This window comes from Molossus molossus, unplaced genomic scaffold (assembly GCF_014108415.1).
Source record: "Molossus molossus isolate mMolMol1 unplaced genomic scaffold, mMolMol1.p scaffold_m16_p_12, whole genome shotgun sequence".
Lineage (NCBI taxonomy): Eukaryota > Metazoa > Chordata > Mammalia > Chiroptera > Molossidae > Molossus > Molossus molossus.
Window position 1 is genome coordinate 66238626 of NW_023425347.1, and position 24608 is coordinate 66263233.

Below are 24608 nucleotides of genomic sequence, written 5' to 3' on the forward strand. Positions count from 1 at the left end.
TAGCAGGAGATGACAGAGCAAGCTCAGGGTGCTTTAATTAAATGTGTGTTAATGTGGAGTTTTCATGGATAGAGTTAAAGCAGTAGCCTTTGATATTGGGTAGTGGCATTTGAGAAACAGCCATTCAACTGCAGGGAGGAGATGAAATAAAGGCTACCCACAAGGCCTCTTCCATCTCAAGTTGCCAACTTTCCCTGTAACTCTGGGACTATGGTAGGCTCAGGAAGTTAGAGTCAGCAACTCTGAGGCATAAAATCAGAAAGGCACTGAATGTTTGGATGAAGTGCCAGGTCCCAAAAAGAATGCCTCTTTGTCTACATGCCATCTTTGCCAAAGCAAAACAAATTTATCAGCATCTCCTTGAAACTGCAAGGGAGAGTCTAAAAAGTTTAAGCAATAAAAAAGGATAAATGGAAATTGATTGTTCAATATCATCATTACTAATTCAAGAAATGTAAAATAGTATTGCTAATCTCTTTAGTTGGTGAGCTGATTTTATTATTTTATTTTTCTAAACATAAATATGTATAAGGGCTTAGTCCCCCTAGCCACACTTTTTTCATATACTTTAATGAGAGTGCCTCTTGAGTTTCAAGTATACATTCCCATGGTGGTTCTCAGGACTTAAATCTCATAGAGGAGGGTGGGCTGGAACATTAATGTATTAGTGGCTCAACTATTTGGTAGTCCATCCACACCACATAGCAATACACAAATGATGGGATTCAGGCATCAGACAGAGAGAAGTGTTTCAGGAACATTGAAGTTATCGCCTGATAGTCCCTTACTGTTCCTGTAAGTCTTGCACAGCCTTAGCTGCATATTTTTGTCTCTCAGAAAACACAAATAATTTCTATATGTTGCTTTTTTTCTTCTTAACCTCATAAATGGATGGAAAAAATGATGGGTGGAATCTAAATATAGGCTGGATTATGGTGAACTTTGGCTTACTGCAGGAAAATTTTATGGAAAAAGAGAAAAAGATAAAGGTAAATACTGGGATTTAAGAATGTACTAATTGACTAGAAAAATTCTGACTTTTACACAATTGTTTTTATCCATAATTACCAATTCATCTTTCTTTCTTAGAATTAAAAGAAAGTAGTAAATGAAGAATGAACTCCACAAAAATAATAATGTCCATTTAGATGCATTATACCAATGAATCTTTCTAACAACTTCATGAAATGGTTACTATTATGTTGTCAGTCATGCAGAGAGGCCTCAGAGAGGTGAGGAACTTGCCCAATGATACACAGCTGGAAAGAAGCAGAGTTGAGATCTGATTCTAGGTCTGACCTAGGACTATGTGTATTATCACTGGACTATACTGCTTTTTCCAACCCTAGAATTTTTTATATAACACTGCACTTGAAACAGGATAAAAACACTGTATAACCTCTAAATATTGCTCTAGCGGCAAGTCTTTTAACTTCTCTGAGCCTTGATGGAGATAATAATCATCACCTGCCATGCTTATTGGACTGGGCTGCTGTAAGAGGCAAATGATATTAACGGAGGAGGAGGATTCCTAAGGGCAAGGTCTACAGGAAAGGGTTCTTTGTCTGAGAAAGCTTTTGCCCTATTAATAGAATTTATTGATCATCCTTTGGAGTGATTTCCCATCTTCTCTCTCCTGGATACTATTACGAATCTCATTTTCATGTTTATTAAAGGGGAAAATTATGAACTAGCTCGAGCATTTCAAATCTCATTTAAAACCAATCTGGAAAATTGTTTCCAGGGGAGAGAGAATTGGAGACTGAGTGACCCATGGGAGGCCTGCTTCTTAGTGGTTCTGAAGGCAGTCTGCACAGCCACCCATCCCCTCAGTTTGATTTCTTGGTTGTTGCTCCCCACATCTCATCCCACTTAGGTTCTTTATTTTATTTTTTATTTTATTTTATTTTATTTATTTTATTTTTTTTTAATCCTCACCCGAGGACATTTTTCCATTTTTTGTTCAGGTAGAGTGGGAGGGAGAGAGGGGAACAGAGAGAGAGAGAGAAACATCGATGTGAAAGGAACACATCGAGTGGCTGCCACCCGCACAACCGACCAGGGCCGGGGACAAACTGCAACCGAGGTACGCGCCCTTAGCGGGAACCGAACCCGGGTCTCTCAGGACCGCAGGCCGACGCTCTAACCGCTGAGCCAAACCAGCCAGGGCCCACTTAGGTTCTTTAGATTCCCCCTGGTTGTCTAGAAGTTCTCTTGGGAACAAATGAGGCTCAGAAGAGTGGGCTACATAGCAAAGTTTGGTAGAGCAGAGATTCAAAACTTGGTCTTCTGACTACAAGTTCAGTGCTCTTTCCCTTGTGCCCATTCTTCCTCCAGAGACGTCTTCTCTGGCTACTCTAGAGGTCTGTGGGGAAGTAAACATACTCTTTAAAATACAGATGGCTCCTAACACAATATCAGACATGAAAATGCTTGGCCAGAGTCTGGTGTGCAATAAATGCTCAAGAGACATCTGAGTCAGGACTTGTGATCCTTCTGTGCCATGCAACAGATATTTATTGAGCATTTCCTCTATGCCTGGCCTTGTCTTAGATGCTGGGAATAAAATGATGCCCTGGAGCTTAAAACTTATTCAAAGAGACTGACATAAATCTGGTTGTAACCTAGTGTGATGCAGGGAAGTACAGAGAGCTTCATGAAGGAAGGACCCTCAGCAAGCATGAAAATGATAACCCCTTGCATTTTATATTGACAGTTTACAGAGTGCTTCTCACATCTCTCACCCATTTACTTTCACAGGAAACCTATGAGGTAGGAATAATTATCCACATTTTGCTGATGAGGAAACTGAAGCCCAGAGAGTTAGAGTGACAGAGTCATAACCAGTTAGCTGGACAGCAGCAGGGAATAATGGAAAGACCACTGGCCTGGAAATCAGGAGACTTGGTTCATATGTCTGTCATTTGTGATTGTATGATCTTGGCTAAGTAACTCTTCCTCTCTGGAGCTTTGTTTCCTTATCTTCAAAGTAATGTAGTTAGATTAGAAAGCCCTGAGACCTCTTACAGCTCTGATATTCTCTAGACTAGAGGAAGAGGTAAAATCTTAGCACAGCCCTGGCCGGTTTGGCTCAGCGGTTAGATCATCAGCCTGAGGTCCTGAGAGACCGGGGTTCAGTTCCCACTAAGCGCGCGTGCCTCGGTTGCAGTTTGTCCCTGGCCCTGGTTGGTCGTGCAGGTGGCAGCCACTCGATGTGTCCCTTTCACATCGATGTTTCTCTCTCTCTTTGTTCCTCTCTCTCCCTCCCACTCTACCTGAACAAAAAATGGAAAAATGCCCTTGGGTGAGGATTAAAAAAAAAATCTTAGCACAGGGGTTCTGGAATTAGACTGGTCATGTGATCCTGGGCAAGTGAAATACCCTCAATGACTTCATGACAAAGTGCAGATATTAGTAGAGCCCACCTCTCAAGGTTATTATGAGGATTTAGAACAGTAATACATATTGAAAAGAGGACATGTTGAATGAATATTAGCAATGGTTATTATTTGTCCTAAGAGGCAGTGCTGAGCCTCTTTCTACCACAGCAGTAGAGCATGGCAGAGCTTGATTCTGGCCAACCAGGGGTCCTCAGCAGAAACAGGGCCTTGCTTTGTGAAGCTGCAAAAACATATTCAAGTACCTCTTGAAAATCAGGAGTGCTGTAGTATAGGAGAAAGAAAGAATCAGATAAACATGGTTTAAAATCCCATTTTACTTCCTTATTAGCCATGTGGCCCCAGGCAGGTCACTTCACCTCCCATGACTCAGACTCCTAATTTGTAAAGTGGAGATAATACCCAATGTGTGGGTTGCTCTGAGGCTTGAAAAAGGTAATGTGTGTAAACTATCCAGGACATCACCTGGCACATGGTAGGTGTGTATGAAAATTCTAGCAGTTGGTAAGGCCAAGTGCCAGGTCTCTCTGGCTGCTCCTCGGGTCTATAAGCCTCATGATTCTGTGCTGTCTACTACCAGGTCTCCAAACCAGCGAAGATGCCAAGGTTTATGCCCTTTCAACCAGGTTTAAGCCATTTAGCAATCAGAATGAGACCCTGGTGGTTCAGTTTTCAGTAAAACATGAGCAAGGCATCGATTGTGGTGGTGGGTATGTGACTCTTTCCTGACACCCTGAACCAGGAGGATATGCATTCAGAGTCTTACATCATGTATTACATCATGTTTGGTAAGCCCTCTGATAGCATCCCTGTCAGCCCAGATGTCTTTTTTTTTTTTTTTTAATCCTCACCAGAAGATATTTTTCCATTTATCTTCAGATAGAGTGGGAGGGAGGGAGAGAGAGAAATAGGGAGAAAGAGAGGAACATGGACGTGAGAGGGCTATATTAACTGGTTGCCTCCCGCATGACCCCAACCAGGGCCAGGTACAAACCACAACCAACATATGTGCCCTTGACTGGAATCAAGCCCACAACTCTTTGGTCCTCGGGCTGATACTCTAACCTCAGGCCAAATGGGCCAAGGCAACCCAGAGGTCTTAATGAGAGCCACTGCAGGTGTCAAAAAGGCTCAGGCTGACCTGAACAGGACATTTCTAATGTGATAGCTCCACTGCTCTATGTTGGAGGACTCTTCAAAGACCAAATAAAAAGCAACGCTAAACTTAAATGTTAACATAAATAGACCAAAGAGGTGGAGAGGCACATGATATTAACAAGACTCCAGTTTTCAAAAAAGGAGAAAGGGGTCATAAACTGCTAGACACTTTAAAATGTAACTGTTACAACTAGCTTTTGTGCTCTGAAGTGAGAAAAGGAGGTCAGGGATCACCTTTATTAAGCATCTAGGACAGCAGTTCTCAACCTGTGGGTCATTTGGGGGTCAAACGACCCTTTCACAGGGATCGCCTAAGACCATCGGAAAACACATATTTCCAATGGTTTTCAGAACCAAGACACCGCTCCTCTATCCGTCCCCAGGTGGGTCTGCCCATATGCAGATATACCCACATACAACACGAGGAACTGTATTAAAGGGTCGCAGCATTAGGAAGGTTGAGAACCACTGATTCTAGAGTGTTGCATCCGTATTCTCAATATGTCACTAGGCCTCCTTGGGGCAATCCAGCTCTTACTGAGCTCCAAATATCAATCCAGTTTTAATGTGGTTGCTATTGAAAAATCAACAAACAGCAACAACTAATCCAACTCCCAAAGCACTGATGAAGAATGTGGATTTTACTGAGTATTTTTGTACAAAGAGGAAAGGGTTACATTACAGGTCATACAGCAAAATTTTCTTAAAATTCTCTCTAAATATTTTTTTTTTCCTCATGGAACTTCAGATATCTCCCTCAAACTCTTGCCCAAATCTTTCTCTTCAGCTTCTTCGCCCCTTTTCTGCCTGCACCTCCTTTCCCCCAATTCTCTTTCTTTCTATTTCATATAGAGAGCAATATAGCACTCTGAGTGTTCGTCTCTCTTTTTTTCAGAATCCACCTATCTAATAAGGAGTTTATACATATGTACATGATAGCTGTAGTTGGAAAATTGGAAATAATTTTTAAAGTGTGATTTTTTCTTTTCATGTGAATATTATTTATTCAATGCTCAAATAATCCAACAAGTTTGACTATTATCATCTCCATTTTACAGATGAGGAAACAGAGGCAAGAGATTTGCTTAAGGTGAGTAAGTGGGAAGTCAGGAATTGAATCCAGACTGTTTTAAAGCCTGTGCTTTTTTTACTCCACTCTTTTAGGCAGGTCAATAACTTTTAAAAGTCTGAATGAAAGATATACTTTGAAAAAGATGTTGGATGCCCTGGCCAGTTTGGCTCAGCGGTTAGAGCGTCAGCCAGCGGTCTGGAGAGACCCGGGTTCGGATCCCGCTAAGGGCACGTACTTCGGTTGCAGTTTGTCCCCGGCCCTGGTTGGTCGTGCGGGTGGCAGCTACTCGATGTGTCCCTTCACGTCGATGTTTCTCTCTCTCTCCCCCTCCCTCTCTCTCCCTCCCACTCTATCTGTACAAAAAATGGAAAAATATCCTCGGGTGAGGATAAAAAAAAAGAAAAAGAAAAAGGTGTTGGTGAGTTGCTATAGATCACAAAGGATGGCATGACTCAGTTCAACTGGGGGCTTTGGGGAGGAGATAGTAATCGTTCTTTGAAGAATGAGTTAGATTTTTTTTATCCTCACTGAGGACATTTTTCCATTTTTTGTTCAGACAGAGCGGGAGGGGGAGAGAGGAAGGGAGAGAGAGAGAGAAACAGCAACATGAAAGGGACACATCGAGTGGCTGCCACCCGCAGGACCCAACCAGGGCCAGGGACAAACTGCAACCGAAGTGCGCACCCCCAGCGGGAACTGAACCCAGATGTCTCTGGACCACAGGCCGACGCTCCAACCACTGAGCCAAACCAGCCAGGGCAAGAATTAGTTAGATTTTAATAAGCAGAAAAGGAGATGGCGGAAATGTAATGAGGGCAAAGGAAACAATGTGTGAAAAGGCTCAGAGGCATGAAATTCAAAGGCAAGCAGAAAAACAGTGAAACCAGCATGGCTAGGGCACATCTGTGTGTGTGTTTTTAGGATAGTCACAGAGCAAATGGGAAGTGAAACTGAAAAATTAGGTTAAAACCTATTCTTGGAAAGAGGACATGACTTGGGGTGGTGAACATAAAATACACTATAAAGATGATATAGAATTGTACACCTTAAATCTATATAATTTTATTAATCAGTGTAACCCAATAAATCCAATTAAAAATTTTTAAGTTGGACATACAACCTATTCTTGAACCTTTGTCAAGTTCTCTAGGCTCAGAGCCACTGATCAACAGTTCCCTTTAAAGTTTTCACAAAGCAGAAAGAGCCTCAGGCTGTTTCTAAGTAAGCTTCAGTTTTACTCTTAGCAATGCGGCTTATTAGTTGTTTGACCTTGGACAAGGTTTAACTTTTCTGAGCCACAATTTTTCCAGCTAAAAGTGGAGATAGTAACACCTACTTGTGAGAATTAAAAGACAAAATCTCTGGCACAGGAGGAGCTTCAGTTGAGTTTGGTCAATAATAACCCTGGGCCCTGGCCGGTTTGGCTCAGCGGTTAGAGCATCGGCCTGCGGTCCAGAGAGACCCGGGTTCGGTTCCTGCTAAGGGCACGTACCTCGGTTGCAGTTTGTCCCCGGCCCTGGTTGGGTCGTGCAGGTGGCAGCCACTCGATGTGTCCCTTTCACGTCGAAGTTTCTCTCTCTCTCTCTCCCTCCCGCTCTATCTGAACAAAAAATGGAAAAATGTCCTGGGGTGAGGATAAATAATAATAATAATAATAATAATAATAATAATAACAACAACAACAACCCTGGGAGGAAATCAGGAGGGAAGAGAGTTGTATCTCTCAACTGAAAGTCATAGCCTCTTTTTTGGCTGCCCTCTCCAAGGGACTATTTTTCTTCTGGGCTCTGGTAACCACTTCTTGCCCTTGCAAGGCTTAGGGGTAGGAATAGCCCTACTGTTGCTAGCCCAGAGCACAGCACTATTCCTTGTTTTCTCAATGTCCTGTCCTCACCTTTGTAAATAGTTCTTTATTAAATTCTCCTCAAATAATCTTAAATTTGAGTGTGCTATTTCCTACTGGGACCCTGATTAATACACAGGATATGTTTGTTTTGGCCTTAGACAAAGAAAACTGCCTAAAACTGATGTAAAATTATGCATTGGGATTTAATTTCCAGGCCTTGACATCTGTGGCTTGGCAACAAAAAAGTACAGGTGATCCTTCATTACCAAGGGAAATACCATGAGAACAATAAGACCATCAAGTGCAGGGTGAGTGTGTGGGCTAAGGGAAGAACCCTAGAGGGAAGAAAAAACATTTTAATATATGTTATGTCATTTAATCCTTACAAAACCCCCATAAATTAAATACTGTTTTCTCCATTCTACAGATTAAAAAATAGACCTAGAAAAGTGCTATAAATTACAGGAGTTCACCTAGGAGCAGTTGACCCAAAAGTCTAGGAAGACATATAAGGTCCTCACTTAGAACAGTGCTTGCATGGCCTAGACCCCACTGCTAGAGTTTGGAAAGGATGAGGCAGGTGGGAAATGCTGGGCTTAAAAATGGGGGTGGGAAAGAATGAAATCTTACCATTTGTGATAGCATGGATGGACCTAAAGGGTATTATGCTAAGTGAAATAAGTTAGTCAGAGAAAGACAAATACCTTATGATTTCACTTATAAGTGGAATCGAAAGAACAATATAAGCAAACAAACAAAACAGAAACAGACTTATAGAGAGAGAACAGACTGATGGTTGCCAGAGGGGAAGGGGCTTTGCGGGACAGTGTGGAAAACGTGAAGGACTTGAGAACTACAGATTAGTAGTTACAAAATAGTCATGGGAATGCAAAATACAACATAGGAAATATAGTCAATAATATTATAATAACTATGTATGGTGCCAGGTGGGTATCAGAAACATCGGGAGAACACTTTGTAAAGTATGAGATTGTCTAACCACTATGCTGTATACCTAAAACTAATGCAAAATACTATTGAATATAAACTATAATTGAAAAAACTTTTTAAAGAATTTTAAAAGTGGGGGTGGGTTTATCTTAATAACATCAGGGTAGAGAGATCTAGGTTGGCTGGAGGATAATAGCTGGATTTCTGGATTTTATTAGCAACTCAATAGGAATACCAACTCTTTGTTGGGCCTTAGCCTGGGAATAGAGTGAGCCAGACATGGCCCCTGACTTCACTGAACTCACAGTCCAGTGAAAGTAAGAGTCATGCAAAGGAGAGTGACCACCTGGTATGATCAGGGTCTGTGGAAGCACACAGGAGACTCCCTATCCATTCTGGAGGCTTAGGAAATGCTTCCTCCTGTGCTGAAGTTTGAAAGAACATGAATTGGTCTAGTAAAGGAGTATGATAATTTTAGCGAGGATTGAATTCCTGGAAGAGGTAATCAAGTGAGAAAAGTCTAGAAAACTTAAGAAAGAGTGACATTGCAAAAAGTTTGGTACAGGTGGCGTACAGGGGAGAGGCAGGAACTAAGTCTAGAGAAGCCCATGGGCCTGAGTCATTGGAGATCTTGTGCTCAGACTCAAGGCCTTCCCTAATAGGACTGTACAGGGGTTTTACATGCTTCCTCTTCTCTCCTCTCTCCGTAGAGGCTCCCTGAGGTCCTCCTCTAGGCTAGGCCTTGTCTTAGAAGCTCCAGACACAACAGATGAATCAGACATGGGCCCTGCCATTGAGAAACTCACGGTCCAGTGGGACAGACATAAAAAAAGACAAGATCAGAGAATGACCAGAGCTGTGATGTAGAGAAGGATGGGAGCCAGGGAAAACCAGAGGAGTGTGTACTTAGGAGAATGAGACTCACAGTCTTTATTGGGATGAGGGGTATGGTGAAGTGTGTTTGTGAATATGTGGGTGGTGGCATTCAGGAACCGAAAGAGTCTGTTTTAGGTGGTGCATTTAATGCTTGAGATCTAAAGATGTCCAACATGGAACCAAAATATTCTCTATTCCCTTTCTAGATCAATAAAGACATTCACCTATACATTCTAATCATTCATCCCAGTGCTACTTACGAGGTCAAAATTGACAACAAGCAAGTAGCTGCTGGGAATCTGGAGGACAATTGAAACTTCTTGCCTCCCAGGAAGATAAAAGATTCCTATGCCCAGAAACCAAAGAAATGGGATGAACATCGGCAAGTAGAGGATACTGAAGATAAGAAACCTGAAGTCAGAGGGTGTTTGGCTGGGAAGCAGGTGGAGATTCAGGTGTGAGGATGGGAAAAGGAGGTTGGGAAAAATAGAGCAGAGACTGGGGGCATCAATCCCTCAAGGAGGTGTCCAGCTAAATACTGGTACCCAAAAAGACATGAGAGAAGAGAGGAAGCAATTCACATTTGTTAAAGATCTATTGAACCGTCTGGTGAGCAGTGTGCTATGATCCCTATTTTATGGATAAGGAAACTGACACTTAAAAAATGAAGTGATTTGCCCAAGCACACATTGATTAGAACCAAGATTGGAATCTGGATCTCTTTTTTACTCCAAAAGTATTGACAGAGGATGTGTGTAAAGTATATTCATTGATTCATTATTATTCACTGGAAAGCTGTGCTGGGTATAGCTCTGAATAGGACAATCCAGTGATTCAGACTCCTCCTGGGATTCAGTAGGGAATGCAGACAAGTGCACAGATGAAGGTCATACTGCGTAATTAGTGCTGGAAGTCAGGGAAGCCAAATTCCGTGGGAGCTCCCAAAAAGTTTCCTAACCCAGCCTGAGTTAGGATACAGGCAATGGTCTGGGAAAGAGGAGGCAGTGCTTGAGTGATTGGGTTAACCTTGGGACTGGAAACATAGACTTTGAGATAAGATAGACACAGGTTGAAATCTGAACTCCACTATTTACTAACTATGAGACCACAACTTAACAGTTAGACCTTGGGAAAGGAACAAAACTGCCGTGAAAGTCAGTTTCAGGGATTATTATAACACCTGTGTGCAAAGGTTGTTGTGAAGATTAAATGAGCTATTTATATACATAGTATGGTGCCTGGTATGTAGTACGTCCTTAATATACAGCATTTAAATGTGAATGACGCACTTAATTTCAAACCATGAATTCACTGGAGGGAAGTGGAAAATTGGATTGGAAGGAAGATATTCCACACCCAGAGAAGAGCAAGAACAAGGTTCAACAGTTAGGTGGGAAGTAACATGGTTGTGTGAAGAACTGAAAGCAGCAGTTTAGTAATTTGGGAGCATAAAGTTCAAGGTGGGGAGTGGTGGGAGAGGAGGTTGGAATGGTCTGTTGGAACCAGGTCATGAAAGGCCTTACCTACTACGTTACTACTCCACAGGTCAGAGCAGATTCAGCCTCAAGCAGAAGAGATGCTCAGGGCTCAGCAAGGGGCAGCATGGGACCCAAAAGCTGGAATCCAGTCATACGGAGGGACCTGCAAAGAGGCAGCCAGTGGCCCAGTCATGTGTTGAGGATTTAGCAAAGAGCTCCAATCCCAGGGGGAGAAAGTGTGGTCAGGGAATTAAAGCAGATGACCAGGTGGCTGGGCCTTTAACACCATGAGAAAACTAAGGGCTAGGTTTCTTCCAGGCCTAACAAGCAGGCTCAGGGCAGCAAGACTAACCTCCTGGTGAGGACTGTGCCCCTGCTGTAGTCAGGGTTGGCTGAAGTCCTGGGGGAGAGGGGAGATACTGTAGTTCTCTATGCTCCCTGCTGAGTGAATCTGGAGAGGATGGAACCTAGTTAGATAGGCAGGGCTCTGTCAAGACAATAGCCTCCAGGATTGGATGCTGACTATTATGTCTCAGGAATCACAAAGCAGCTGAGATAGCCCAGCTACCAGTGAACTCTCCAAGTTGTAATGCTGCTGAATGACTGTGAATCTGGTGGGTTGGGCATTGCAGCCTTCAGTGAGTCTGGGCAAATGATCAGCACCAAGGTGAGCTGCCAGGTAAACAGAGGAAAACTCTGTGGAAGCTTCACAGAAGAAATGTTGGGGGTAGGCTGTTTGTGACTGTCTTGAGAAATAGAAGGGACCTGGAGTACAAGGGAGGACTGAAATAGCTCTGGGAGTGTGCTGGGGTATAAGGTAGGTCACCAAGAGAGGCCTCTGGAAGAGGGACCCAGGCTAGAAGACCTGTTCTAATAGGGGCATATAATTGGGGGAGGAGAAGGGTCAGAAACAAGGGAGATTCCCATCTTATTTGAGCTTAAAGTACTCCAGGTTAGTGTGATAATGAGCTCGAGGAGGGGGTGGAGTTGCTTAAAGCTGTTTCTTTCCTGTATTGGGTTTGTTTGCAGAGTTCTGAACTGGGCCTTCATAGGAGTAAGGACTGGAGGGTGGCACGAGTAGGGAACAGGTCCAGCCTGACTATATTCTGGATCCCAGTTGTATCCCAACCTACCCATCCATCCTCAAGGAGAAACACTTTGTTTTAGGACTGGGAGGACTTTGAGTACATCTCAGATCCAGACTCTAGAAAACCAGAGGCCTGGAATGAGGTGATGGGTGGAGAGTGGAAAGGGCCCTTGAAACCAAACCTGAAGTAATAAATGAGGAGGTCTCTCTGTCCAATAGGTGTGAGAAATGAAACAGAAAATATGTAAATTCTGACTTATAAAACAGAAACTCTGAGATCCTGTGGTCTGTACCACCTTCCTTAGTCCCCCAGGGCTGTGCCTACTTGGGAGAGGGTTGCCTGGCAAAGGTCAATGCTGGGAGGCAGAGGTCCAGGCAGCCCTAGGCATTTATTCATGGTGGTGGAAAGCAGCCAAAGGAACATGGTCAAAACAGGAAATGGTCTGGGGTCAGGAATCAGAAATGGTCCAGAAAGGGAAAGCATAGCACTTGAATAAGCCAAAGGTGTTGGGGTATGAGGGAACTTCTTTTTAAGGTCTAACTCTTGACCTCATGTCAGAAGCAAGAGGGAACTAGAGGTATCGAATGGTCCAGAGATAAAACTGACTGAAGCAAGCATGATTTTATTTGGCTTCAGTTTCCTGTGCTACACAACAGGAAGAGAATGGTCCCAAGTGCCAAATCCTTGTGAAGCTACATTTTCTTAAGCAGAGAAATGGGACTAGGCTCAGAATGGGTCTCTGCCACCTTGTTTGGCTCTCTCTGGAAAGACAGGGGAACTTGGAAAAGTCTTGTGCATTAGCTTGAAGAAAGGCAAAGAAGTTCAGGGAATCCTGCTCTGAATCCTTATGCCTAACATACAATTGTCCTTATAAATTGAAGAATGAAAAAATACTAATGTCATGTTTGCTCTTGTTTCTTTGCTTAAGGACAATGGAAACCTCAAATCATTGACAAGCCCAATTACCAGGGGGAGTGAATTAACCTAGAAATAGACAATCCTAAACATAAGCCCGACCCTACCATCTGTCACTATTATAAGAGCAGTGCTCTCAGCCAGGACCTTTGGCAGGTAAAGCTCTCTGGGCTCAGAGCCCCTGATCAGTAGTCCCTCTCAAGTTTTCACAAAGTGGAAAGAGCTCCAAGCTGGAAATCACAAGTCTTGAATGAGCCATGATCCTTCTAAGCCGCAAACTGCTCACCTTTAAGATGGGGCTAATTGTATTTGCCCTGATAATTATAATAGCTAAAATTTACTGTGTCCCTATTATGTACCAAGTACTATATTTGAGACTTTGCAAATGCCACTTAATTCTCACTATGAAATCTCCTATTTCTAGTTTGAAAACTGAATTTCAGAAAAAATCAGTCATTTGCCTGAAGACATATCTGGTAAGCAGGAAAGCTGGGATCTGAATGCAGGCCTTTCTGAGGCCAGTTTCAGGGTTCCAATACTTCACATTGCTCTGCTGGTCCTACATGATTCTTAGGGATGGTTCTGGGAGTAGAAGGGAATCCGAGATGTCATAAAACTTTGAAATATTAGCATCCACAGACAGATGTTAGGGGTGATTGTCCCAGCCATGATAACAAATCCTGACTTAGCCTCCCTCTCTTTACCAGTTATCTTTCCTAGCTCTGATTGGAAGAGAAAGGGGAGGGCTCAGACACCTGGGCCTTCTAGAGTTGCTCTCTCTTTCCTAAGACCAAGTATTGAAGGTGGAGAGAATTATTCCCGAACTCAGGAGAAAATAGAGCACCTCAAACACAGGCCCCAGAATGAAGGTCAGCCCAGGAGGTCTCTTAGAAACTGCAATCTACCTAGTTTTGGAATTCCCTTGGAGAGGAAGGGAACTCACTTTTGTTAAACACTGGCCTGGGATTAGTGCTTTACCTATATTACATCCTTTAATTCTTACAATTCTGCAAGGTAAGTATTATTATTCTTTATTATCACCCCATTTTACATTTGAGAGAATTGAGACTCAGAAATGTTAAGTGACACTCCTAAGAGCACACAGCTTGTGCAAGGTAGAGAAAGGATTCAAACAAAGGTCTGTCTGCCTCTGCAGGTCTTGCGTTATTGACTACACCCATTCTATAACAGAGCCCCTGTAAACTGCAGCCACTTGTCCTTGGGTGTATCCTGGAAGGTCCCAATGGCCAGGGATATTTCTGTCTTTGACCAGTGCTTTCTACGGTTCAGGGCCGTCAAGGGTCTCTTGGACAGACATCCCCTATTTGAAGCTTTCTTAGTTTATTCATTTTTCACTTTATTTTTACTTTCTTAGTTTCCTGGCTCAGTGAGACTAGCATATGAATATAAGGAGATGGTGTACATAAATTACCATGTGCACAGTAGGGTTCAGCAGAGAAGGAAGGAAAGATGGAAGGAAGGAAGAAAGGAAAGAAGGAAGAAAAGAAAGGAGACACATTATGTCTTTCCTTCTTTCCTTTTTTATCTGAAGAATGTGGATACAGTTTGCACAAGTTTTCATTGTTATCTATTTTCTTTTTGGTTACCCCTTCTTAATAAATAATAGGAACTTCCTACATCTTATAAAAATATATGGTCATATTAATATGCCTAATCTTAATTTTTTCTCAAGATGCATTGCTGTTGGTTTTTTTCACTGCAAACATTAAAGTACACATTTTAAACTGTTCCTTTGTTCACCTACAGAATTAAATTTTTTTTCTTTTTATTAATTTTAGAGAGAGAAGAAGGGAGAGGGAGATGGAGAGAGAGACAGAAACATCAATGAGAGAGAACATTGATTGGCTGCCTCCTGCATGCCCCCCACTGGGGATTTGGCCCACAACCTGGGCATGTGCCCTGACCGGGAATGGAACGGGTGACTTCTTGGTGCATGGGTCAATGCTCAACCACTAAGCCACACTGGCTGGGCTCATCTACAGAATTTTTAAATGATTTGGCACTAATTGCCCTGAGTTCTATTAACTTTTCCAAGCAGGCATACCTTTCTACTGAATATTTACATCATTCAGAAGGAATGCTTCTCAGAGTGCATACCAATCACTCAGGGATTTTATTAAAATGTAAATTCTGGTTCAACAGGTCTGGGATGAAGCCTGAAAGACTACATTTCTAAAACTCCAGCATTATCTCTTTAGCATTTTTTTTTTTCCTGGTGATATAGTTCTGCACAATGGTGACATCACTCTTGCAAGCATACTTTTCTTCTTAGTTCTAACTGGGTCTGGCACACACAGGTCCTACTACTCCACTCTACCCAGTCAGCCAATCTGGCAAATCCAGTTTACCACAGGGTCCCTGCGCCTTGTTAGAAAACGTAGTGACTCTCTGTGTGGAAATGGGCTGGAATTTTCTTAGCTGCCCTGCCCCAACTTGGGTTTTCAGCTTCAGATGCTCTTTAAGCCCAGTTGCCCACATGGTCTGTCCTAGCCTATTAAGCAAGCTGGTTCACTTTCTTACCTAGTCCCTGACCCTTCCTGCCCTCTGTTCTGACATCTTTGCTTTTTGTTTTGCTTAGACAGAAGTGTTTGCATCCTTTCATTAAGACAGAGACTGGGAAAAGATGGCAGCAAACAGAAAATTCTTTCTTTTACCTTTGGTACTTATGACTTTTGAAGGATTTGTGACACAAAATGCAATGAGTATAGCCTAGCCATAATGCACAGCTTGTTGACATGCCTTAAGTCATAAAGTGTGTGTTGCAGCCCTGTGAGGCTGGAAAGGTGGGACTTACCATCTCCATTTTACTGACAAAGAAGCCAAAGGCTCAAAAAGGTGACTTGACTTATCAAGATCCCATAGGTAATAAGTGTCCAAACCTATACTCTTTCTATTTTATGATTCAAGTGAGATAGCACAGGATACCAGATAATTCTAAGTGAATGAACATTTCAGGCGTTACAGTCTAACAGAGCTCTTTCTCATGTGTTCTTTTCTTCTGAGAACTATGTAAGTAAGTAGGGAAGACCTTGGCCGGTGCCAGGGATTGAACCTGCAACCAGGTATGTGCCCTTGACCAGGAGTAGAACCTGTGACCCTTAGGTCCACTGGTGCCAACACTCTAACTGCTGAGCCAAACCAGCCAGGGGAAAAAAAAAAAAAAGAAAGCAGGGAAGGTATATTTTCTTCCATTTTCCAGATGAAAACATGGAGGCACATGCGGTCCGGAGAGACCCGGGTTCGGTTCCCGCTAAGGGCACGTACTTCGGTTGCAGTTTGTCCCCGGCCCTGGTTGGTCGTGCGGGTGGCAGCCACTCGATGTGTCCCTTCACGTCGATGTTTCTCTCTCTCTCTCTCCCTTCCTCTCTCTCCCTCCCTCTCTATCTGTACAAAAAATGGAAAAATATCCTTGGGTGAGGATAAAAAAAAACAAAAACAAAACAAAAAAAAAACATGGAGGCACAGAGAAGTCACCCCCCTATAAGTTTTAGGAAGCAGGACTGACCCTCGGGTCCTGATTCTTAGCTGGAGGCAGAGCCATGTGTTTCATGTGAGGGGAATGGAGGTAAGGGGACAATGAAGAGAACAGGGGAGATTAGAAACATTTCTCAAGGTTGTAGGGAAAATGGAAGAGCCAACAAAAGAGCAGTTCTCTAACCAAGATGGTTGATAACGCAAAAGGAAAAAAAAATCTTAAAGTTGCACAAAGAAGTATTGAAACCATTTTTTTATATGGCTCACTGCAAAATAATAATCTCTATTCAAAGTGGCTATTTTGTTATTTATTTTTTCTGTTGGAGGCAGGGTTGGTGGGATGATGTAAGCCAAATAGAAGCCTTTCTTATTTAAAAACAAAACAAAACTTTTTCAAACCCTGGAGGAGGGACATATAAATAACTCATGCTGCAAACTATCTCTTGGTCATACAGATGCTCCCACACAATTAACTTATTGATTTACATAACATACTGCTAACATAAAAAACAAAAACAAACACAGAATGACCCTCTTTTTGTTCCTTTTAAAACATATCCAGATACTGAAAATGTATGATAATAAATATTACTACGTGTTGACTAGTATCTGTTAGACACTGTGCTTTACATATATTATTTCTAACTCACATGACAACACTGCAAGGGGGTTATTATTTTCAATACTTTTTTAATGAGAGAATGGGCTCAGAGGAGTTGAGTAACTTGCCTAAAGTCACAGAGCTAGTATGTGGTTGAGCTGGTCGGTATGAATCCATAACTTGTGCTCTTTCTATTTTGTTTCTTTATTATTAAATCAGCAAACACTGAAATTATTATATACCATATATATGAATTCATTTTTCCTTTAATTATAAATACTAAACATGTTATTTAAAGAAAATAGAGAAATATAGTAGAGAATCTAAATTCTGCTAGCACTCCTTTTCTTTTCCCTGTGTTCTTTTAGTTTTTCTGATTATATTAGGAGAGAATCTTTCAAAGGGCATTTATAATGGCATCAGAAGTAGGTACTGTTAATCTGCGCTGAAACAAGAGCCACTGGGTAGCAATTTGGAGCCTAGCAGAGTGATGAAAAAATTTCCCCAGCCCTCTAAAACGTGGTCAGAAACTTGGGGAGAGCAGAACTTCAGGAAACAGTAAATTAACTTCTTTTTTTTGTTGTTCAGATAGAGTGGGAGGGAGAGAGAGGAAGAGAGAGAGAGATAAACATTGACGTGAAAGGGACACATCATGTCCCTTTCACATCGAGTGGCTGCCTCCTGCACGACCCAACCAGGGCCGGGGACAAACTGCAACCGAGGTATGTGCCCTTAGTGGGAACTGAACCCAGGTCTCTCTGGACCGCAGGCTGACGCTCTAACCGCTGAGCCAAACCGGCCAGGACTAAATTAACTTCTTTCTAGAGCAGATCAACCAAGGTGGTACAGCATCCTGAACCCTCTGTATTATTAATCACCTTTGTATTTCCTCACTTCACCTTGAGTATTGAGTAAAAGCTCCCATTGCCTGGGAATATGCATTTAGCAAGGATTCCAGTGATTTTTTAAAAACCCTATTACCTAGTTCTAATAATCCCATTGTTTTTATTTTACAGGTGAAATCAGGAAGCATCTTTGACAATTTCCTTCGTACAAGTGATGAACAGTTTGCTGAAGAGGTTGGAAATAAGACCTGGGGAATAAGAAAGGTAAGATACGCCCCCAATCCTGAATTCCAGGTGTCTAACTCCTCATTTGTACACTATACTTTACATTGAAAAAATCAGCCTCACAGTCATTGTCTTATTTGCTGGTCACATGGCCCTGTAAGGTGGGGGAAGGACCTCACATTCATTGCACATCTACAACTTGTACTTAACTCTGTGAGCACTTTCCAAAAGTTATACCACTTAGCCATTAAAACAATGCAGCAAGACAGGTATTATTCCCGTTTTTCCTAGGTAGGAACTGAGATACAGAGAGTATATATAAACTGCCCAAAGTCACATACAGCCTTTAACTTGGGTCAGGACTCACTCTCTTTCTGTGTCACTCTCCCTGCTCACAGTGCGGTGATTTAGAAGGGAGCCACTGAACCCATTTCTGATAGATGACTTGGAGAAAGAAGGAAGGTGTTTGTGTTGTTTACCAGCTTCCCTCTCTCCTAGAACTATTTTATGGGTGGAGTGATATTTGGAACAGTGGCTTCATGATGGTGACACCCTCCATCTAGGCTTCCTGGTTCTGCAAGAAGGTCCATTCAAGCAGGTTTATAACCAGTGTGGGATTACCCAATAGGCAGACTAAGCTCATGCTTGGAGTGCCAGGAAATCACAGGCAACAAAAAAAAAATGTTTTGAGAGAACTTTGAAACTTAATACTTCCAAAGAAGCATTGAAGTAGTCACCATGAAAAAATTTATTAGACTTTTTATGCTTTTTAGTCTGGTTATATTTTGCTTTTACTTTTGGGTTATCATCTGACATTGTTTTGTTGAGGCAATATTGCATATTGGTTAAGAGAGTGAGTTTTAGAGCTAGATTGCTTGTGTTAAAATCCTGGCTCTATCACTTACTAGCTGTATGACTGGAAAATTATTTAACCACTCTGGTCTTGGTTTTCTCATTTTTAAATTTGGAATGATAATAGCACCTATCTTATAAGTTCCTGGCATATAGTAAGTGCTCAACATGTGATACCTGTTATTATTAAACCATACATTCACTTGACAAATGTTTGTTGAGTGCCTGTTCATAGCACTGTTATAGTTGCTAGGGATATATCAATGAAATAAAACAGAGGCATTCTACCTTCGTTGGAGACTATGAAGAAACACAGAAAGAAGTAAATATATGTTAACGAAAGTGTGAAATAGATGATGGAGAATAATAAAGCAAGAGTGGACTCTAATAACAGGGATTCTGCTCTTTTATTTTTTTTATTTTTATTTTTTTTATCCTCACCCGAGGATATTTTTCCATTCTTTGTACAGATAGAGTGGGAGGGAGAGAGAGGAAGGGAGAGAGAGAGAGAAACATCGACGTGAAAGGAACACATCGAGTGGCTGCCACCCGCACGACCAACCAGGGCTGGGGACAAACTGCAACCGAAGTACGTGCCCTTAGCGGGAACCGAACCCGGGTCTCTCCGGACCGCAGGCCGACACTCTAACCGCTGAGCCAAACCGGCCAGGGCGATTCTGCTCTTTTATATAGAGGTAGTCAGGGCAGACTTCACTAAGTAACATTTAAGAGACTTGGAGGAAGTAAGGAGCAAGCCATGCAGATACCTGAAGAAAAGCCTTCTAGGTAGTGAGAACAGCAAATGCAAAGTCCCTGAAGTAGGAGCATAACTTGCTTGTTCAAGAAACCATAAGGCCAGTGGGACTAGAACTGAGTGAGAGAGAATGAGAGTAGTTGGCACCATATCCCTGAGTAAAATGTCATTGGGGCCATTTTTAGTAAAGGAGAGATATGCACTGGCTCACAATTTAAGGTATTACTCTGGCTGCTATGTTGCAAAAGATTATAGGAATAGAAAAAGACTATAGTGTTACAAGTCAGAAATAGGTGGTAGTGGTGGAGGTAAAGAGAAATGCTCAGGTTCTAGATCCATTTTGAAGGCAAAACTCACAAGAGTGATTAGATATGAAATATGGAAATGAGGGTTAGATATGGAATATGAGTGAGAGTAAACAAGAATGGCTCCAAAGTTTTTGTTGTTGTTGTTGTTTTACTTAAATGAGTAGATGAATGGAGTTACTAAGGTAAGGAAGAAAAGGGGAGAAGTATATTTGGGAGGGCAGAAATAAATAACATAATTGTTAAATGTTAGGTCAGATCTGATTATATAAATCCAAATTTCAAGGAGGCAATTGGATATAAGTCTGGAAAAGAGACATAAATTTGGGAGTCATCAGCCTACAGGTAATACTTAAAGCCCCATATAGCTAGATGAAATCCCCTAAGGAGTGGGTATATACAGAAAGGAAAGTCAAGGATGAGCTTTAGGGCACCCAAAGATTTATAAATCAGGGATCTAATGTAAACCAGCAAAAAGAGACAAAAAGAATAGTCAGCAAGGAAGGAAGAGACCCAAGACAGAATAGTATCCTGTAGGTCAATTGAAGGAAGTATTTTAAGGGGAAAAGGAATGATCGTTGGTGTCAAGTGGTCAAGAAAGATGAGGACCAAGAATGAACCACTGAGTTTAGTAACATGGAGTTCATTGGTGACTCTGACTAGGGCAATTTCAGTGGAGAAGTATAGGCAAAAACGGGCTCAAGAAAGAATGAAAGAAGAACCAGAGACAGGAACTATAGACTAGTGTTTTGAGAAGTTTCGCTGTAAAAAAAAGGTAGAGAGAAGGAGGTAGTAGGTAAAGGGAAATGTTGGTCAAGTTTTTGTTTTACATATAAATCTTCCTGCCTATTTGTATGCTAATAGGAATGCTCTAATAAAGACAGAAACAATGTAAGAGAGAAAGAGGAGAATTTCTGGAGCAATGTTCTTGAGAATAGGACAGTGGATAAGATCTACTGCTGGAGAAGATAGGTTAGCTTTCCATAGGAGTATAGACATTTCATTGGTAATCACAGGAGTAAAGGATGACTATAGCCCTGGCCAGTGTGGCTCATTTGGTTGGAGTAGCATCCCATGAACTGGAAGGTCATGAATTCAATTCCAGATCAGGGCACATACCTAGGTTACAGGTTCGATCCCCGGGTCAGGGGCACATACAGGAGGAAAACGATCAATGTAGTGCTCTCACATCAATGTCTCTCTCTCTCTCTTTCCCTTCCTCTCTAAAATCAATTTGAAAAAATTAAGAATGACTATATGAGAATAGATACAAGTAGCTGGGTAGATGAGGTGGTAGAAATGTGTCAGTTTGATTCTCTAGGAAGTAGACACCAAGATGGAGTTAGAAATGTAGGAGACTGCCCTGGCCAGTACTGTATGGCTCAGCAGTAAGAGTGTCGCCCATGGACCAAAGAGTCCCAGGTTTGATTCCAGCCAAGGGCACATACCTTGGTTGTGGTTTGTCCCTGGTCCTGGTTGGGGCTGTGCAGGTGGCAACCAATTGGTGTCTCTCTCTCACACATCCATGTTTCTCTCTCTCCCTTCCTCCCTCTCTTCCTCCAGCTCTATCTGAAGATTAATGTAAAAATGTCCTCAGGTGAGGATTTACAAAAGAAAGAAATGGGGATAGTGCCTGGGAAATATGAAGGGTAGAAGGTACGAGAACAGGCAGAAAAGTCTGACACTTGTCAAAGATGGAGGATTGGGTAGAATTGCTGCCAAGTGCAATACAGCTCTGAGAAATCTCACTAACTCAACAGGGCTCCAGTGGGAAGACTGACTACAGAGCAGAACCATTTTGGAAATGGCCAGACTTCCATACTCAGTCACTGGCTGGGGGCTGCTTTGGAACAGCATGTCCTGGATTCAGATGCTGCAGCGCATCTCCAGGTGCTGCAGCTCACTGCGTTCCACATAGCTGACTTACAAGTTCTCTTTCAAGAAAAGTCCAAGTGGCATACCTCCATGGCTGCCACAGAGTAAGTGGAAAATGTCTAGTGATTGTGAAATAGGAAGTAAGGCCAACAATTTAGTATGAGATTGTGAAAGATGTGTTGGAAGTTTGAGGAGAAAAAGGTGAGAAATAGTTATCTAAGGAGAGGATCAACTGCAGAAGGTCTCGCTTCAGTTTAGTCATAATGAATTTAAAATGAAACCAATCTGCTTGGTTGTATTGTTTTCTCTAGCCACTTTCTCTGCTCAGATGCAGGGATGGAGAGCTGGACTTAAGCAATGTTGAGGGTTTGCTCGATTAAGGGAGGGAAGGACAAGGGAATTGAGAATGCTTGCAAGCAATTGATCACACAAAAATAAAGAAAGGAGAAAAGTAGGGACACGAGTGGGTTGCGGTCTAATGAAAAGGAGATAGGTTTGGTGCTCTCCTTTTGTGGAGTATGCCTGTGCCTTCCCCCTTCATCCCCTACCTCCTAGGTGCATTACCTTTACCCTTCTCTCTCCTAAGCTCCAAGGACCATTCTTTTGCCTCTGTAACTTCTTTTCTGAGCCTATTTCTTCTACCTCTGTGACCTTCTAAATAAATTTTCTCTGAAAGTTTGGAGATTAAAAAAAGGAGATAGGTTCAGTGTAGTGTGTAGGTCCAAGTAGAGTTGAAGAATTGGTGAAATCAGTTACCTTTGGCAAGAGCAGTTCGGTAAACAATGGAGGGTGGAAACAGATCCATGAGTAGAGTAATGAGAGGGAAGTGAAGAAACAGAGACATTAATGGGGATCAGTGCTTTACAGGCAGAAGAAAATGTAGGCCTGAATGAAAGAGAGGTGCCCCCCTCTGCCCAATAATGTGGGAAACACAACAAGATGTCAAGCATTTGCTCCCAGCAGGATTCTAGCAGGCCCCAGCCTACTGAGCATGTAGGTTTTCAATCTAGCTTTGTCCACCAAGACTGGTAAAAGGTCTCTTGACCCAGATGCTCTAGGTGAGGATTAAAGCCCCAAAGGAATTTGTACTGTGTGTCCTTTCTTTAAGGCCCCTCTGAATAGAAAAATCTATGAAGATGGTTCTAGGGATCAGATACTAGGGCCTGGATAAACACATTAGAGAACTCAGAGTCCCATTTCTGACTTAATGCAAGGTTTTACTGATCACAGTTCAAAAGCAAATTCAAAGAGTTCCTTAAAAATCATGTTACTGTGATATAGCAGAAACAGGGCCAAACTCAAGAGCCAGAAAACCTCGTTTCTAATTCTAGTTATGCCACCCACTAGCTATATAGTTTGGGCAAATTATTTAATCAGTCTGGACCTTAGATTCCTCTTCTAGAAAGTGAGCCTAGTAACACTTACCTCATACATTGCTGTGAGGAATAGAAATAATGTGTGTAGCTTGACTCGCACACAGTTTAGCAATGCTGGAGGCATTCAGTAAATGCTTGTTGAATCTGAGCCAATGTTATTTAGGAACAAATTTACATACACACACACACACACACACACATACACACACACACACACACACACACTTCTCTCCACCCCACACATACTGAAATTTTGTATGTAAATAAACATCATCCCAGAAATCTTTAAGAGTGTGGAAAGATGCCAGAAATTTCTAAAGTGGGTTAACTTTGTTTATACCATCTGTAAATTATTTTGAAATTCTACATTCTAAACAGGATGTAGAGAAGCATTTTTTTGAAGAAATGGAAAAAAGAAAATAGGAAGAAGAAGAAGCTGAGAAAAGAGAAAAGGAGGAGGAAAGGAAAGAGTAGATGACATCTGGGGAACTGATGAAGAGGGAAATGAAGAGGATTTTGCTGAGGAACCAGGAAATGACAGGCAGATGAAGGAAGCTGGTGCTGAAAGAGCATTTCTGGGTAAAAATAAAGAAGTCCATGTTTACCAGAAGGATGAACTATAACTGGGTAAAATGGTTATACTCAGAAGTAAATGAAGTTGCTCAGAAGGAGAAATGTTTGTGAGGTTGGCAAAATCTGGGGAGCAAAATTAGTTGCCCTTTTGGAATGAACTTTGAATTTGTATTTCTACCCCACCTCCTTTGCTCTATATGACCTTGGGAAAGTCACATTACTTCTATTTCCTGAAGCTTTTATTTCTCTGTCAATGGAAAAGGAGTGATAATTCCTATGTAATGAGGCTGTTGTAAGGATTAAATGAGATATGAGTATAAAGTGCCTGATATAAATATACAGTCAACAAATGGTAGCTATTACTACTATTGTTACCAAGGTGTTTATGAAATCGTTGGTAAGTAAGCTTCTGTATAAAATTGATACTCACTTTTAATTTATCTGGTACAGTGATACCTCGGTTCTCGAACGCCTCGGTTTTCGACCAAATCAGGATTCGAGAAACTTTTGTCTCGGAATCCGAACAAATATTTGGAACTCGAACTTCCGAGTTGAGCCGAATGGCGTTCATTGGGCCCAGCGCGCCTTGCTCGCGTCATCAGTGTGAGTGCAGAGAGAGAGTCAAGCTTTGTGGAGTCACGCTTTCCTATTGGTTTCATTGCTTCGGTTCTCGAACAATTCGGTTCTCGACCGTCCTCCTGGAACGAATTATGTTCGAGAACCGAGGTATCACTGTATATCCAGGAATTTTATTTTGTTTACATATCTGTATTTCTTAGTATTTACTGTGTAATTCAGATGGTTGTAGTTGTGGTTTATGATGTTTTTTTCTTGCAGATGTATCAAGCACTTAAAAACAAAACCAGGGGCTTCTGGTCAAGATGGCAGCATAGGTAAACGTGATATTGCGTCCTCCCACAACCAC

At 42.0% G+C, this 24608-nt stretch overlaps 1 pseudogene; it reads left to right on the forward strand.

The window, feature by feature from the left end:
• The first annotated feature begins 907 nt into the window (after nucleotides 1–907).
• Nucleotides 908–23584, forward strand: LOC118626773 (annotated as a pseudogene).
• The last annotated feature ends 1024 nt before the right edge of the window (nucleotides 23585–24608 follow it).